General features: G+C 44.5%; 1 long non-coding RNA gene across 1 annotated transcript; it reads left to right on the forward strand.

Annotated features, from left to right (window-relative positions):
* Positions 1-988: 988 nt before the first annotated feature.
* On the forward strand, positions 989-12,318 carry LOC119246532 (uncharacterized). Its single transcript, XR_005125519.2, has 3 exons — positions 989-1,332; positions 11,308-11,462; positions 12,007-12,318. It is a non-coding gene; the product is annotated as an uncharacterized LOC119246532 (long non-coding RNA).
* Positions 12,319-16,064: the final 3,746 nt, after the last annotated feature.

The following is a 16,064-nucleotide window of genomic DNA, read 5'->3' on the forward strand; positions in this document are numbered from 1 at the left end:
TCTGGATAATGACAGAAGCTGTGAGATACTTTGAAGGGCAGACATGCCAGTATAATGTAGATGAAAGGGTAAAGAATTAAGAGGAATTAAATATTTCTATGTTGGAAAAATCAGAAAATAGGCACTACTAATAAATAATTACTCTTGGTTCCCCAGTGGAACTCAGGACCAGCTAAGAAGTAAGACACGATAAATGAATGAAGACCAAGTTGCATGTACCCTGTAAAGAATGTGGATTTCCCCACACAGTAATTGACCCACAAAAACAACTGCAGTCTTCCACACCAGGCATACCGCTCCTTCTGTAAGTGTCCCAACAGGCTGAGAGCAGGGAAATCATTCTCTTAGAGCAGGCGTATTTGAAAGAGAAAGCCTCAGAACTGGGGTCATCCAACTTTTTCTGCTGAAGTCCAGCTGGTAAGTATTTTGGAGCTTTGCAGGCTGTGTGGTTGGTTTCTGTCACAAGTACCTGGCTCTGCTTCTGGGGTGTGAAAGCAGCCATAGGCAATAGGCAAAGGGTCAGGTGTGTCTGTGTCCAGTAAAACTCGAGTTATCAAAAGAGGTAGTGGACTGGGTTTGAGTCATGGGCTGGAGTTTGCTGACCTTTGGCATAGAAGGAAACAAGCTGAACAATTTCTTCATCTGTCTCATGGTAAGCTAAGTCATACCTTGAGGAAAAGTGGGTGAAGGGTTCCAGGGAGCCCGTCCATATTGTGGAAGTGTCCTTAAGGAAACTAACATCTGAGAAATACCAGTTCCCCTCAAAAAAAAAAATGTCATAGACTGAAGTTAATTTGAGTAGAATTGTGGAGAGATGCTTATTTTTGGAGATGTTGAGTTTGAGATAACAGCAGAACTGTCAAGTGGTGATCACCTAGTTACAGTGATGTCACAAACCAGGTCCCCACAACTGACTACGCATATTTCTCCTCAATTGTGGGTTCAGTGACCTCACAATGGTAGCTTCACACTGGCCAAGGTAGGAGTATTGAGAGCATGGGAATTGGCTAAAGCTAGAAACCTGAGTTTCCTCACCCTTGCCATAAGGCACTTGTCAAACATTTACCAGCACAACACTGCATATAGAACGTGTGAAGGGTGGACCTGAAATACAGTTGCCGGTAGGACCCAGTGAGGGAGACATCTGCTTGGAGTTGAGAGCTGAACTTTTGACAGTGGATGTGTCTACTCAGCATGGGTAGGAAAAGAGAAAAGTAACCAAGGTGAAATATTGGGGGACTATTTATAGTTGATGTATGTTGACTAAGCAGGCAGCAGAGACTTGGATGAGAGATGAAGAAGTAGAAGGAGAATGGGGAAGAGGCATTATCGGTAAGTGGCCATTACTCACTACCTGTGATGTCTTGGCAAACATCAGAAAAAGACAACTCTTACTCCTGGTTGATTATAAAGCTGCTATCATTAGTTTCACAATGCATTCATATGCTTCTGCATACGCCCCCCTATACAGATTGAGTCGAGGGGGGGAAAGAGACTCTAGGACTGTGAGGACATTCCAAATGGACCCAAGGATTTTCCCTCTAAATCTTCCTTCTTGATCTGACAGGCTATTTGAGGCAAGAAATGGAGATAGAATTTGGAACAGCTTATGTAAATCCAATAAATCCTAATACTAAAGATTAAAAAACCCCATATTTTACATTATTGCTCTTTAACTGACAAGGAATCTAGCTGTGCTGTAGGTTAAAGTTTTGGACTACAGTCCTAGCTGAGAAACACAACAGAGGAATCCCCACCCCCCCCCAAAAAAAAAAAGGAAAAGAAAAAAAACTGGATACCCCCAAAGAAAAAACCAGAAAGGGATGAGTTTATTAGTTATAGTCACATAGTAGACATCAAGTAGTGCTTACAACTGCCCCTGTGGCCTCCTTATTTTGAGGTGAGCCATCCCTAACTCAGTAAGGACCTTGTTCTCTTCCCAGGGGATTCTGAAGCTCACAAAAATTCTGCTGCCTTTGTAGTCTACAGGCCCGCTGACTTGAGAGCTCCCTTTGACCTCTCCCCAAGGCCAAATCCCTACAAGGCCCCAGACATATAATGAAGCTCTTTACTTGCTAGTCCCAGCCCCAGACCCAACCCTGAGGAGACCAAATGAAGCCACAGGTGAGGTCCCAAACACCAGTGCTGGTGAGGCCCACCAAAAGCTTCATTCTCCTTATACCGCGCTTTGGTCTCTAAATGCTGTTCTGTTTTTATTTCCCAAGTTTTCTGTGCCATGTTGGAGGTTTGTGAGGCTAATCTGTCTACCTGTCTACCCTGCTGGGATCTAGGCAATTGACAACAAACACAAGGAGTTAGATATATATCAATGTCTCACCTTTACTGCCTCTTGTCAGTGATGATAAAATATATTAATAGTTTGCTAGATATTTTATTTTGTATTATATTAATCCTTAGAGCAAGCCTATGAAGTAGGTATTAAGAATATTTTTATTTTATACGAAGAAAATGAAGGGACAGAAATGTTGACTGCCTTATCCAAGGTCAGACAGGAGGTGGCAGATTCAGGATCAAAATCCATACACTCTATTGTCTCCCTGCTTGTATCTAAAAAACAAGATTCTCTCTCTTTTTTTTATGGTTTAAATGTGTATTTAGGAAATGTAATTAATAAAATGTTTTATTTATTAGTGATGGTAAAGATAAATAACCTTTTACAATTTTTAATATCTTAAGGAAAGAATAAAAGATTATATAATCTTTGCAAAATTATTCATCATTTTTTGTACCAATACAATTCTACAAAATATTACAGTTGTAATAGTGATTTCCTTAGTAATGTTTTCTTTTTTTCTTTTTTTAAACATTGTTTGCTTCCCCCCACCCCCTCAGATTGAGTCCCCATAGAATTTCCTTCCCCAAGGCACCTGTGCACCATCACCACAGTCCCCTGTGCTCTTCCCTCCTCTCTTTGCTCCCTCTCCCTCCTCCGCCCCTGCAGGATGTCTCTGGTTTATAATTGTCTGCTTTTGCTTTGTTGTGTTTTGTACTGTAAAAAACAAGATTCTCTGTTAAAGATGGACTAGAGGATATGGTTTTTAGGCATGAGATAGAATGCAGCTTCTGACTATCCCAAGCGAATGAAGGAGTTTTGGTATTGAGTGTCCCCATCCAGATGGGCTTACAGAATGAAGACCAGAAGTTAAAAAAAAAAAATACTAGGGAGAAATGATACAAGGCCCACATTATCCTTTCAATGAAGTGACCCCACCTTCTGGTTAATATGACCCAATTAATGCTCGCTCTTCCTCTGTTGGAGAGGAGCAAATGTGGGATTCTAATGCTTTTCCCTTCTGGGCCTTGGCGCAGTAGCCCTCGCACCATGGAGATAAGAGGTGGGGAATGGGTGTTTCTTGAGGCCCTCCAAAGTGTGTTCAATCTTTTGCAAGCCCCCTGTGATAATGGATGGAAAGTGGCTGGTGCATGACAGGCACTCCATGCATGCTATTTCCCGTGGCTCCCAGTCCATTTGGATAGTCCCTGCCTGCTCATGTACATGCGCAAGACGAGGCTTCCTCCCCTGGCTTCCAGCATCTGCCTTTCCCATAGCCTGTTTGTTAACTGCTGTGATGTGCAGCTCTTCAATTTCACCTATTCTGGTTTTCTGTCATCTGTTGGCAGGTGAATCAGACAATAAAGAGAAAAGGAGTATAGTGCAAGCGCTATGAAGAAAGTGAAACATGGTAATGGGAGAGAGTGGCTGAGGGAGAGGGCAACATTAGTAGAAATGCCAGCAGAGAAGGCCGCCCTGGGGAGATAACACTGCGCCGAAACCTGGTGATGGGAAGGATATGGCCAGGCAAAGAGATGGGAGAAGGGAGTCCCAGACAGAAGGAGTAGCAAATGCCAAGGCTTTTGCTTGGAGCCAAGGCTCCAAGCCGGGACTGAGTTGGCAGGTGCAGAGAATATAAAGAAGGTCAGGCTGAACGGAATGAATCTAGCAGCCGGGGAGAGGTGAGCTTGTGCTAGGAGGCGGAGAAGCAGGCCGAGTCTGGACCACCAGCACCTCATGGGCCATGGCACACAGTTGGATTTGATTCCAAGGACGGTGGGCAGTCCCTGGTGGGTTTCCCACTTGGCTTCTGAACTTTGCCTTAGTGACTTTTTGTTCTGCCTCCAATTCTTGCTATAATCAATGGTGTCTAGTTTTCATTGTCCCAGGGAACTCATTAGATCTCCAGTGGTTTAGAACCTTCCATTCTGTGCTGTCTCTGCCCCTCCCAATTCCACCTCTCCCTGTCCTGGCTGTGAGAGACAGTTCCTTACAGTTCTCAATAGGGGAAAAATCCAGATTCTGGGATCAGATCAGAAAAGGACTCCCTGTGTAATGAAAGGCAACATGAATCTTCCTGGAGTGGTTAAGCGCAGCAGCACCCCTAAGATGGATAGAGCTGTGACGGTGCGCTGCCCAGGTGGGGGTGTGTCTGAGTACCAGACAGGGAAATATCCACAGGAGGCCATCCATCTCAGAGGGAATTCGTGGGTGATAACCCACAGTAGTGCCAATTTCCACATGTGTCTCTCATGAGGACATCTCAGGATGATGGAAGCTCTTGGTGTCTGATAAGTTTTGAAAAAGGTGAGTTAGAGATTTGGGATTTTTCTTTGTGTCCAAGGGACAGAGATAATGTGTGGAGACTTTGAATTCTCATAAAGGTGAAGTAGGGGGAGTGAAATTTATGTTCCATCAGCTGGGGTAAAGTTGCTTACAGAACTTTCTAGGATTCTATGTGTACCAGATTGCTTGAAAAAAAATAACCACTTCCATTTGCATCATGCTCTCCAGTTCATTAAAAGGTTTTCGAACATAAAAAATGCTAAGTGGTAAATATTATTCTCTTATACAGGTCAGAAAAATCAAGGCCAAACTAATTATTAATTACAGTACACGAAGACTTGAACCTACATTAACATGGATGCAGTTTATCTATCCATTAACATGGATGCAGTTTATCATTTTCTCTTCTTAAAGACTTGTATAACGACGTCAGGGTCTTTCCTGGTGACCAGGATAGTGGACCTGCTTTCTGGTTGTTGGATAGTCCTATCACCTATGAATAACTTGGTGATCCGGGTTATCAACCTGTTTATTGTGAATTTGGCTATTTTGATTCAGTCGCCCTGGAGTCTGGGGAACCTGGCACAACCAAGGTGTCCTGGAGATAGAGTGCCAGACCTTGGATTGTAGTGACCATACAACAGTTTAGAAACCCTCACAAATCCTGCCTGGAAAATTATCTGCTGACCTTTTCCAAACTACCTTCACTGTAAGATCACTCAACTGTTTCCACTTTGCTTTCAAGCTACTTGAAAAAGAGCAAACTAATTTTACTTAGCCAGTTTGCCAGCTGGAGATACAACGTGTCATGGGGAGCTGATTAAAATGAGGTGGTAGTTTAAAAACCAGCCATTTGACCTTAACTGTGTTTCTTCCAGCTTTTACAAGTCATCGTTGAAGCTGCAGGTAAGTGATTTGCTGGCCTAGCTCTGGAGAGGGTTTATATATTGTTCATGTGGTCATAATTCTTACCCATTTTCCTTTCATCTTTTTCAGTTAGGGGAATAATTACAGCCTGGGGCTCCTGCTTTTTAGGTGTTATTACGTGACCCACTGAAAAGCCCAGTCTGTCTGTCCTTCCTCCTTCCTTCCTTCCTTTCTCCTTTTAATGTCTCTTTGTTTAGAAGAAAGAGATCAATTTTTGAATTGATTTCAAATTGCATTTGAATTTGGAAAATTAAAACAGATGAACAGCAAAATACCATTATTTTTAGCTCATAAGACAAAGCCTGGCTGACTTGGGGTTTTGACTATTGGTTCTTATAACAAATGGCTCCTTTAAGATGGCACCAAAGTCAATACTAATGGTTATTATGATTAAGTACAGCTCCCTTGGCGTCCGTTTCCTGCTCTCTGGCTTCCCTCTGCTCTCTCCAGCGCACACGCATGGATTCAGTAAAGTCGTGTCCCTGAGATACACACAGGCCAAAGAGAGGAAGTGTGTTGCTGGTACGTCCACCTCCCTTTCTGTCTTCCTCTGCCTATCAGCTCACCGTCCTGCCCACCCCCCCAGGGATCTTACCCCTGCCCTACTCTTGCTCTCCAAAAACCTTCTAAGCTTAAGGCATCTCAAGATTCCAGGTAGGCATCCAAGAGTGAAAGCAGAGGTACGATTTTGGCCACCTCAATACTAAAATCATATTTGTATAAACTCTACATGCTACTAAGTACTTTCTCATCCATTCTTATTGTTTTATCTCCAAATAGTATTTTGAGATAATTGATATTACTTCATATAAAATGAGGAAACTGAGGCTCGAGGAGATTGCAATTTGTCCAGTGAAACACAGCTGGTCAATGGCAAGCTGCCACAGGAACCCAGCTCACTTGACTTGAAATTTCCTGGTTTCTGTTCCGTCATGCTGTCACGTAATCCTTTATCCCTCCAATTTTTTGAGTCTTAATTGCACATGATATTGTGGGGAATGAGCGGGGGAGTGCATCAGATACAGCCATGTCCTCACTGGAGGATTTTATATTCTGAATATGTAGAGAATATAAATATTTAGAGACAATAGAGTATACATTAATGAAAATATTTTAAAAATTACAACTCATTAGAAGTGCTATGAAAGAAAACTGAGGAAAGGAATTTTGGTGTAGGAGTTCTTTTAGATAGGCTTATTGAATATTTAGACTGAGGCCTGAAGGTGGAGAAGACCTAGTAATGAGGGGTTAAGAAGGCGAGACCCGGTGCAGACACGATGTGAAAAAGGCCTTGAGGGAGGCATATTCTTAACACACAAATGGTTGCCTGTCCTGCCCACTGGTCCTCAGAAGCCATGTTCTGCACACACCATGCTCCAGTGCCTGATGAAGCCTCCTCAGGAGTGGTTGCACTGTGCCAGCCCTCTGCCCAGACTCGCTTACCTCTGGGCTCATTTCCTTGCTTACTTTAAGAAAGGTCCTTAGAAAGTAGGCTGGCTGGCTATTTGTGAGAACTCCCCAGGGTTTGCTCTTGAAAGTGGCATTTCTTCCAAGTTGTACCTTTAGCCTCGCCTGTCAATTTTAACAAAAACTGTGTCCCAAGTATGAGATTGTGAATGATTTGGGCACACCCATCTCCACTGTGGGAGACACAGCTTGTGGGGGCCACACTGACAAAGGGTCACGAGGAATTCACTGGGGGGGATAGTGAAGAACACAACAGTGAAGAGCACAGTGCATGTTTGCAAGGATAACGGGCATCATTTTGCTAGGGAATTTGCCTTTCCACTATGACAGATGGGTGCTTTATGCTTAGTAGGTGTCAAACAATGTAGGGATAATGCAGGAATCAGGTGTAACTGTCTACTTGGCTCACTGGTAGCATTCCTCGCCAGATGTTTCTAAACCAAACACTGTGTGCCCTTGCATGTTCCAGATCTTCTGATAAATGCAGAAATATTCCTCATGGTCTGCTGTGAAGGGGCTGCAGTCTGCATGAGGAAACAAACCATGAACATGTTTATTCAAACATGTTTTCCTCCATTCCTATTGTTATTTCAAATGCAAGGTGTTGGCTAGAGAAGCACAGAGTTCAGGAAAGGGGTACACTTTCTGAAAGCTGTCAGATGGGACACTGGGCTGGAAGGGTGGTAGGAGTTGGATTTGTGGAGAACAAATGCAGAACAACAGCCCAGGAAGGCGGCATTGCGATGACCTGGAGATGGTCAATTTGGCCCTTTGGAGGAGGGATCTGTGTTGCAGTGATGTGCAGACAAACTCACGGTTAGAAAAGGTTCAGGGAGAGAGATGCACCTGCTGTTGTGCTGATACTGCCCTTGGGCAAGAAATCTGAAGTGCTCTTGCTTTCTCTGATCCATGCGCCCTTTTCAGGATTCTATATTGCATATTAAGATTTGTTTCCTCCTTCAAGGGTACCCTTAAAATTTGTTTATGCTCATGTTTCCTGAGATGGGTGGTGGTAGTGAGCTCTGTGTGTGTGTGTGTGTGTGTGTGTGTGTTGGAGGAATGATGTGGTTGAAGTTCAGGCATATCACTTTCTTTGCTGTAGACGTTCAAGGATGACCATGAGCTTTGTTACACATTAGAGTGGTCCTGGTATGAGCAAGGGGTGGAGGTGGAATAAGTGTCATTCAGGCTTAAGGAGGGGGAGGGGTATGGGAGGGGATGGTCACCACAAATGAAGAAACTCAGCACAATTAAGAACTCTACCCAGCAGCCTTAGAGCTGGTCACTAACACTGTGTGGATGCAAAAGTTACAGGAGGAGTTCATGTCCTCACAAACCGTTGGTACAGCCGCAAAGACACAGTGCACAAATGGAAATAGCATCAGATAGCAGGGATCAGCACCCACATTCCATGCAGGTCCCCAGGAAATACAGGGAGGCAGATGAGGGTTGGGTAAAATAGCGACCTTCTAACCATTCTTGCTGTTCACCAGTGGAAGGGTGATGGGCTTCCTCCCAGTCAAGGTGTTCTGAGGTGGGATGCCTCTCTCTGTGGGATATTGTAGTCCAAACACAGCAGACTGCCTGACCTGCAAGGGTCCCTCCCCTCTGAGAGTTTGGGAGCAGGCAGCTTCATCCCTTTTCACTGACCTCCCGCTGAGAGGCTCATGGGAGCCATCTGTGATGGAGTCGAAGGCCTCACCAGCCATTTGGAAGGACTCACTAGACTGAGAATTCACCCCTGGGCTCTGTGGCAGGATCTGCACCTGAGTAGGAGGAAAGGCTGCTGAAGGCGTCACTGATGTGACTGCTTCAGGGCTGCTCTGGGAAAGTGGTTTCAGCCATCTCTCCTTATAGCCAGGTGTCAGGCAAAATGTGTGGCAAGTCATCTCATCCTTGGAGGCGCTTTGCTTTTTAAGCCTAAAGCCTGGGAAAGCTAGAACTGAAAGATCCCCTGAGGGAATCAGCTGCTGGTTTAGCTCTGCGGACCTTCCCATCCAGCTAATGAGGAAGGCCTGATGGAAAGTGGCAGAGGGAAATTGAAAAACAGAGGAGCACCTTTACCCACAGCTTTAACCTTCTACCTGCTCTGCTAAAAGGCTACAGCCTGGACCCTGATACTCCTGGGAGGAAGCAAAGCTCAGACCTTAAGCACCCCCAGGGCCTTCTGAAGTGAATTCTGGGCTCCTTCCCTGGTACCAACGTTAGGTTCCTGGACTGGAAAGATTCATAAAGGCTCAGGGCTCCATGGAAGGCAAAAATCACTCCCCCATTCCTCACTCATCCAGAGTGAAGTTCATGGAGCTGGAATGAGCTCTCTTAGAGGAAGGTAAGATAGGACTGGAGTTTCCTAAATGTCTTGGGTATGAAAGAAAGGCAAGGAAGCCTCCTTGTTTCTGGATGTTGCAGTTCTTGGCTGTGATCTGGTTCTCCACTAGATCTAAAGGAATGATCACAATGCTTCATTTTCATGAATGATCTAATTTAATTTTACATTGCTAGCAGAAACCCGGAGGGACCCACTTATGGGTGAAAAGAGGATCTAGACTCTGAAATCAACTTGAAAGCAAGGAATCTGACATTTATTGAAGGGCCACTATACATTTACCCTAATGGTGAGGTACATCCCAGCTCCTCTCAGTGGCACTTTATACCTCAATGGTCCTGCTACTAGTTTACCTGGTTTCCTTCATGCCTACCTCTTGGGGAAAATGTGTTCAGTAAGTGGGTGTCTGCACGAGGCAGGACAACCTTTCATTTGCTTTCAGTAGTAAACTGCCTGAGAACTTGACTTCCATGAATTGTATGGCCCTCAGCTCTGGCTTGACCTGGCAATGGAGTCTGATTTGGCCTCAGTTTTCCTGGCAGGAGATCTTATAAAGGGCCAGGACATCCAGGATCACTCAGAGTTGCCCTAGGTCAGTGAGGTCTGCCTCTGGGCCAGCTCACTGGAGAAAGCTTTTGTTATTCTGATATAAAGGCACTTGACATAATAACTGCTCAGAACCAGGTGTGGCCTGGATTGCTCTTGTGGAGGACTCCCTAAAAATTTCCTGTGCCTGGGAGATACGCAAGCACACGGCCACAATTTTGTTAAACTCTTCATAGGATTTCAACATCAAGGCTCCGATACATGCTTCCCTTGGCATCTTCATCACTCTGGGTTCTCCTTTCTCTGTCTCCTCTTTTCTCCTTATTGAAATATGTTTCTAATCTTCCAGGCCTCTCAAACGCATCGGTGTTTCCTGCTTCAGTGGTCCCGGTGGAGTCACTCATTCTGTATTTAATGTATTCTGCACTTTAAATGGGCCTGTTAATTACTCCCTCCTCACTCTGAATTTACTAATTTATTGATCAAATTTCTTTTTGTGCATGTGAGTTTTATTTTGTATGTGCAAAGAATTTATTTGGATCAATTTTATTGACCCCCCTCCCACCCCTGCCTCCCAGGATACTTTCCCAAACTTTAATTAAGTCTCTGGGAAGTCTCTTTGCTTAAAGGGGAGGCTCTTGCTGCCTCCTCTTGTAAGCATTGGGAGCATCTGAGTGCTCTGGGCTAAGGTGGGGTCTCCCTGCATTCTCCTGTAGGTGGATAGTTGAAAGGGCAATTAGGGTGGAGAACTAGGGGCAGGGCCTCCCAAAAGTGTGGTCCCCAGAACTGTAGCCTCAGAAACACTTGAGAACTTGTTACAAAAGCAAATTCTCAGACTTCATCACAGCACTACTGAGGTGCAAATCTCTGGCTATGGGACTGGCAACGAGTCTTGGGGGGGGGTGGGGAGGTTCTGATGCATACTAAAAATTGAGAACCACTGCTCGAGGCCGCTATTGCCATCTTGTTGCCAATGAATCTTTGTTTCGGGGGCTGTCCTCTGTGTTGTATGTTATTTAGCTGCCATTGGCCTTTAGACTCATCGGATGCCATTGGCACCCCCATTGGCAATCAAAAATGTCTCCAGGCATTGCCAAACCTCTCCAGGGGAATAAATCATGCCTGGTTGAGAGCCCCTGAAGTAAGGGTTTAAAGCACCACCACCCGTTCCCTCTCTAAAAATGTCTCCTCTGTATTTCACTCAGAGACTCATATATCAGATAAAAGAAAAAGACCTTCGCTCTCTGTTCTCTGGCATAGATCTTGTTTCAGTTTGTGAGTCACGTGTATATTTCCTACCCAAGTATTCTCTCATGGGCTAGGCAGATAATAAACCCAAATGCCAGATTTGTTTTAACAGCTTGTTTAGTCTCCTAGGATTAATGCTGCATTTCCTGGTTTCTGTACAAACCTTAATGTTTCCAAAGGTGATCTGATTTTTTATTTCCCCCAATGTCTTCAGAGTATTTACAGTTTATGAAAGAAGTGGGGGTGTGTCTGGAGTATTCAGAGAGTGTCATCACTAAGAAGAGGAGTGGGAGTAGGGACTAGACAGCAGCTTCTGTTCAGCCTCCTCTCCCTGCTGAGACCCCCAAAATGCAGCTGTAAAGTGGACAGGTAGGAGCTAATGTGTCTCCAGCATATGGGTTTGGTTGAATGAATTTGCTTTTGGATAGGTCTGTCTCCTGCAACCTGCTCTCGGCATGTCCATCCCTGGTGTATGCCAAACCTGCCCTTCTCTCCCAGGTCTGAGTGACTCTGTCTCAAGCCCTGATGAAACACCACTGTTAGTATAGGGAACACGAATGCAGAAAGGGAAGCATTGGGTGTAGGTATGGTAGCGCCACTCTCAGCTCTAGCATCTGGTCCATGGGGAGGTGGTGGGGGGTAGTCAAGGAAACCTGCTTCCCAATGCAGAAATGAGCTGGGACATTCAGTTCAGTTTTTTTTTTTTTCCACCAGGCCAATCTGGGAGAGGAAGTGTCTACTCCTGAGTGGTACCCTTAAACCCATAGGGCATTCTCCCCCCATCCTTACCCAGGCCAGATGGTCATTTAAGAGGCAGCCAGCTGGAAGGCTTTCCATGGTGCCAATTAAGACAGGTCTTCCAGTATAGCTAGAATAAACCAGTAATATAGAGCTGTTTTTTTTTTTTTTTTAGGTTTCCATCTAGGACCTCACATAACTAGTGACAATGGAAATTTGTTCTGCTCCTTTCAAAGTAGCCAACATCCTCAGGCAAAAATTAAAAAGAAAAACCTACCACCACCGACTTTACAGTTACAATCAGTTGACATTCTGATACCTAAGGATGTATGACATGGTGCTGATAATGAGAGCAGAAGATTTATTAACTAACCTTTAACCCCTTAGTATGACTTTCAAGAGATTGTTTGGTTCAGAGATTTGCAAAAGAGAAATGGAGAGCAAGAATAAAGAAAAGTAGAAACTATGCTGCTAAAATAAACCAGCCAGTGGGACTAAATTAACAAATGACTCTGGTTTTATTAATAGAAAATCAGCCCCTGCCCCCACTAAATTAATGTTATACAGATACTTGGAGTAAGCCCAGAGCATTCTCAAGTCTCAAATCTTCCTTGCCCAGGTTGCAGAAAGCATTTAAAAATGAACTGCTCTCATTGGCTCAGGGGTTAAGCCTTTCAGACCCCTCCTAACTTCTCACTGCCTGCTCTATGCTTCGCTGTGTGTGCCTGTTTTCAGCACCCGTGACTTCCTGTCTTGGCTCTTCCATCTCAACTTGCTTTCTTTAGACTTGGTAGCCGGATTCTCATAGAAGCTGCCAGTAGAAATTGTCCCATGCTCAGGTCTTTAGAAATTCTGTTCATGTGCATCTGCAGCAAAAATGAATCTCAGGCCCACACTCAGGTGTGCATAAAATGTAGCTTTCTTAATTTTCTCTAAGTTGTTGTGGAAAAAAAAAAGTGCAGACTCAGAATTTTTAACTAAAGCTTTGCTGTTTGTAAGGAGTATTTGATGGGAAGGAGGCAGAGGAGTACTTATGAGTCAGAGGCTGGGATTCCCTGTACCGCCTGATCTTGACAACAGAATCTCAGGCTGTTTCTTTATATGTGAGTGCAAGTCCCCTTCCTAATAATTGTCTTATGGTGGCAGGGGAAGATGATCCTGTGATCCTCAGATAGAGATGGTGAGACCTTGTGACATCCACAAGCTGTAAGAAATAGTCACAAGTTATGCTAAGTGAAATAAGCCAGAAGGAGAAAGATAAATACTGTAGGATTTCTTTCTTTTTTTTAAAGATTTATTTATTTATACAAGCACTGGGGTATAGGCCAGAGGTGTGGGAGGGCAAGAGAATTCACCCAAGACAGAGCAGGGAGCAGAACAGGCAGAAGGACTGAAACACACTTCTGAGGGGAGCAGTGGGCGCGATAGGAGAGGTCTGCCTCACCATGTGGGAATCTCCCTGCCTGGCTGGGAATCGAACCAGCGCTGCAGAGGCTGCGGACAGCTCCATAGCACGGTGCTCAATCGGCTGTGACACCCGGGAGGCCCCAATATTGTATGATTTCACTCAAATATGGAACATAAAGAAACAAAGGAGCAGACAAAACTAAACCAAAGCAAACCCTAGAAATCTGACCAAGGTTACCAGAAGGGAGGGTTGGGGGTTGGGGAGTAGAGGCGGAGGGATCTAGTAGACTATGAGGGATGATTATAGGTGCCTTGGCAGTGCATGTGATGTGGTGACAGACATCTGAAGAGGTGGGAACCTATACCCCTAAATCATATATGGTGTAGCAAACCAACATTACTGCAATACAAAATAAGATTAAAAGAAGTAGTCTTAAGGGCCTCCCTGGTGGCTCAAAGAGTTAAGATGCAACCTATGAAGCTATCTGTAGCCACTGCAGCACGAGTTCAATTCCCAGGTAGGGAGCTACCCCATGGCGCAGCAGACCTCTCCTGTCTCGCCTGCTGGTCCCCTCAGCAGTTTATTTCAGTCAGTCTGCCTGTTCTGCTCCCCACTCTCTGGTGAATCCTATCATACACACACCACACCTCTGGCCTGTACCTCAGTTCTTTATGCATAAATGAATCTTTAAAAAAAAAGTAGTAGTCTTAAGTTAGCTAATTTCCAAAAGGCTATTTGAAAGAGGTGCTGGTAATGCCCTGTGTTTGTCTAGCGAAATGTTAGGGGTCTGTTTTCTGATACGTTTCATCATCTAATTATTGATGTGGGGCAATTCCTTTTAATGGAGTTATTTTCCTCCTCATATTCTCTCCCCAGTAGATTTGTGAGTCCATGGGTTTTCACCTGTATATTAACTTGGCTGTGAATGTGCTTTGCCAGGGATTCCATGTGTTAGCCACCGTGTGAGACACTCTCGGGAGATGGACAAGATGGGAGGCAGGAGAGGAAGCCCTGCTTGGCAGATCATGGCTAATACGGTGGTGAGCGAGGTGCAAATGGTTAGCAAGACTCTGGCTGGTATTAATTAGCTCATTTATTTCCCAGTTCATGTAACTTGACCTGAGATTTTTACTCTTGCATTTCTCCGAGATGCCATTGTGATAGTCTATGAATTCTGTATGCCGAGATAACCCCCTTTGGAAACCTAGGCTTTGACATTCTCAACTAGGTTTTGAGCTCTAAAGTTGTATTTGTGTTTTGCAGAACAATTATTTGTCTTGTTTTTGTGGGTTGAGTGCTTGACTTCTGGTTAATGGGTGGGGCTAATTAGCAATTATGTGTATGCTTCTGTTGAGAGGCCTGGAGCCCACTACCTGGGTGGGTGTGTTAACAGCTGAATATTTGTGTCCTGCCTGACAAATTCTTTTTTTAATAATTAGAAACAATTTACTTTTTTTAAGATTTATTTTATTTATATAAGAGCTGGCATACAGGCCAGAGGCGTGGGAGGATGAGAGAATTCATCAGAGACAGAGCAGGGAGCAGAACAGGCAGACAGACTGAAGACACTGCTGAGGGGAGCAGCAGGCGAGACTGGAGAGGTCTTCTGCACCTTGTGGGTTGCTCCCTGGCCGGCCGGGAAACGAACCCGTGCTGCAGAGGCTGCGGACATCTTCACAGTGCTGCGCTCAACCTGCTGCGCCACTGGGGAGGACCTGCCTGACCAATTCTTAATTGAAACATAATCCCCAGGTTGTATGTACATGAGGGTCAGACCTTTGGTAGGTGATTAAGTCATGGGAGTGGGGCCTGTATGAATGATAATAGTGCCTTTATAAAAGAAATTTGGAGAACTTCCTTACCTGTTTTCATCATGTGAGGACTCAGGGAGAAAATGGCCATCTCTGAACCAGGATGCAGAGTCTTGCCAGACACTGAATGTCCTGGTACCTTAATATTGGAAGTTGGCTCTCCCTAGCTTCCAGAACTATGAGAAATAAACTACCCACTCTATGGTATCCTGTTATAGCAGAAGACATCTTGGTTTCTGGTAACTTCACAGGATCTGGTACCTCTGAGTGTGAGGTAGTTTCTTGGGAATTTCTTTGCATACACCTAGTGTTCCAGCTGGCATTGATCTCTTGGCATGGCATCCAGTGTTGGTCTGACAGCCTTAGGCACTCTGAAAGGAAAGGTAGACATCAGCCCTTGAGTATAAGGCTGCAATACCTCCTTCAACATTGGAAGGAAAGCACTGGACCACTTTCTTGCTGGAGGACAGTTACATGAAGGCTGACTTGTGACTTGCGACTCAGATTCATCATAATTTGAGGGACCTTAGGCCACTTACGGTCTGTTTCATGGCCAAATGCACTTAGTCCTTATTTAATAAATCACAGGTTTTGCTTTTACTTTTCCTTTGCCAGAGCTCTGAGGGTGGTAAAGAATATGTGTTTGAAATTTGATTTTTACAGTTAGAAATACATGTTGGGATTTTTGTCCTGTAAAATAAAAAGCTTGGCTTGAGCTCACATTTAAAGGAATTCCACAGGAAGAATGTATTTCTGGAGCATTTTCAAAAACTCTAGTAAGAGCATCGTCCTTACTGCAGAAGAAAGCCTTGGGCCATCCAGAAAAAGCCACACTTCAGCTAAGACATGAGAGTATGCCGCTTCCTGGAAACAGTCAATAAAACCAATTTGCACGTGGGTAAAGGTCCTTCAACTTCAGCTGTGTCCTATATCACCTTTGTAGTATCTTCTCTGCATTATAAACAGCACAAAGTGGGTCGTGCACACATGCATACACTGATAAGATGCTCTATG

This window comes from Talpa occidentalis, unplaced genomic scaffold (genome assembly GCF_014898055.3).
Source record: "Talpa occidentalis isolate TD23 unplaced genomic scaffold, MPIMG_talOcc4v2.1 talOcc4.15, whole genome shotgun sequence".
In the NCBI taxonomy this organism is placed as follows: Eukaryota; Metazoa; Chordata; class Mammalia; order Eulipotyphla; family Talpidae; genus Talpa; species Talpa occidentalis.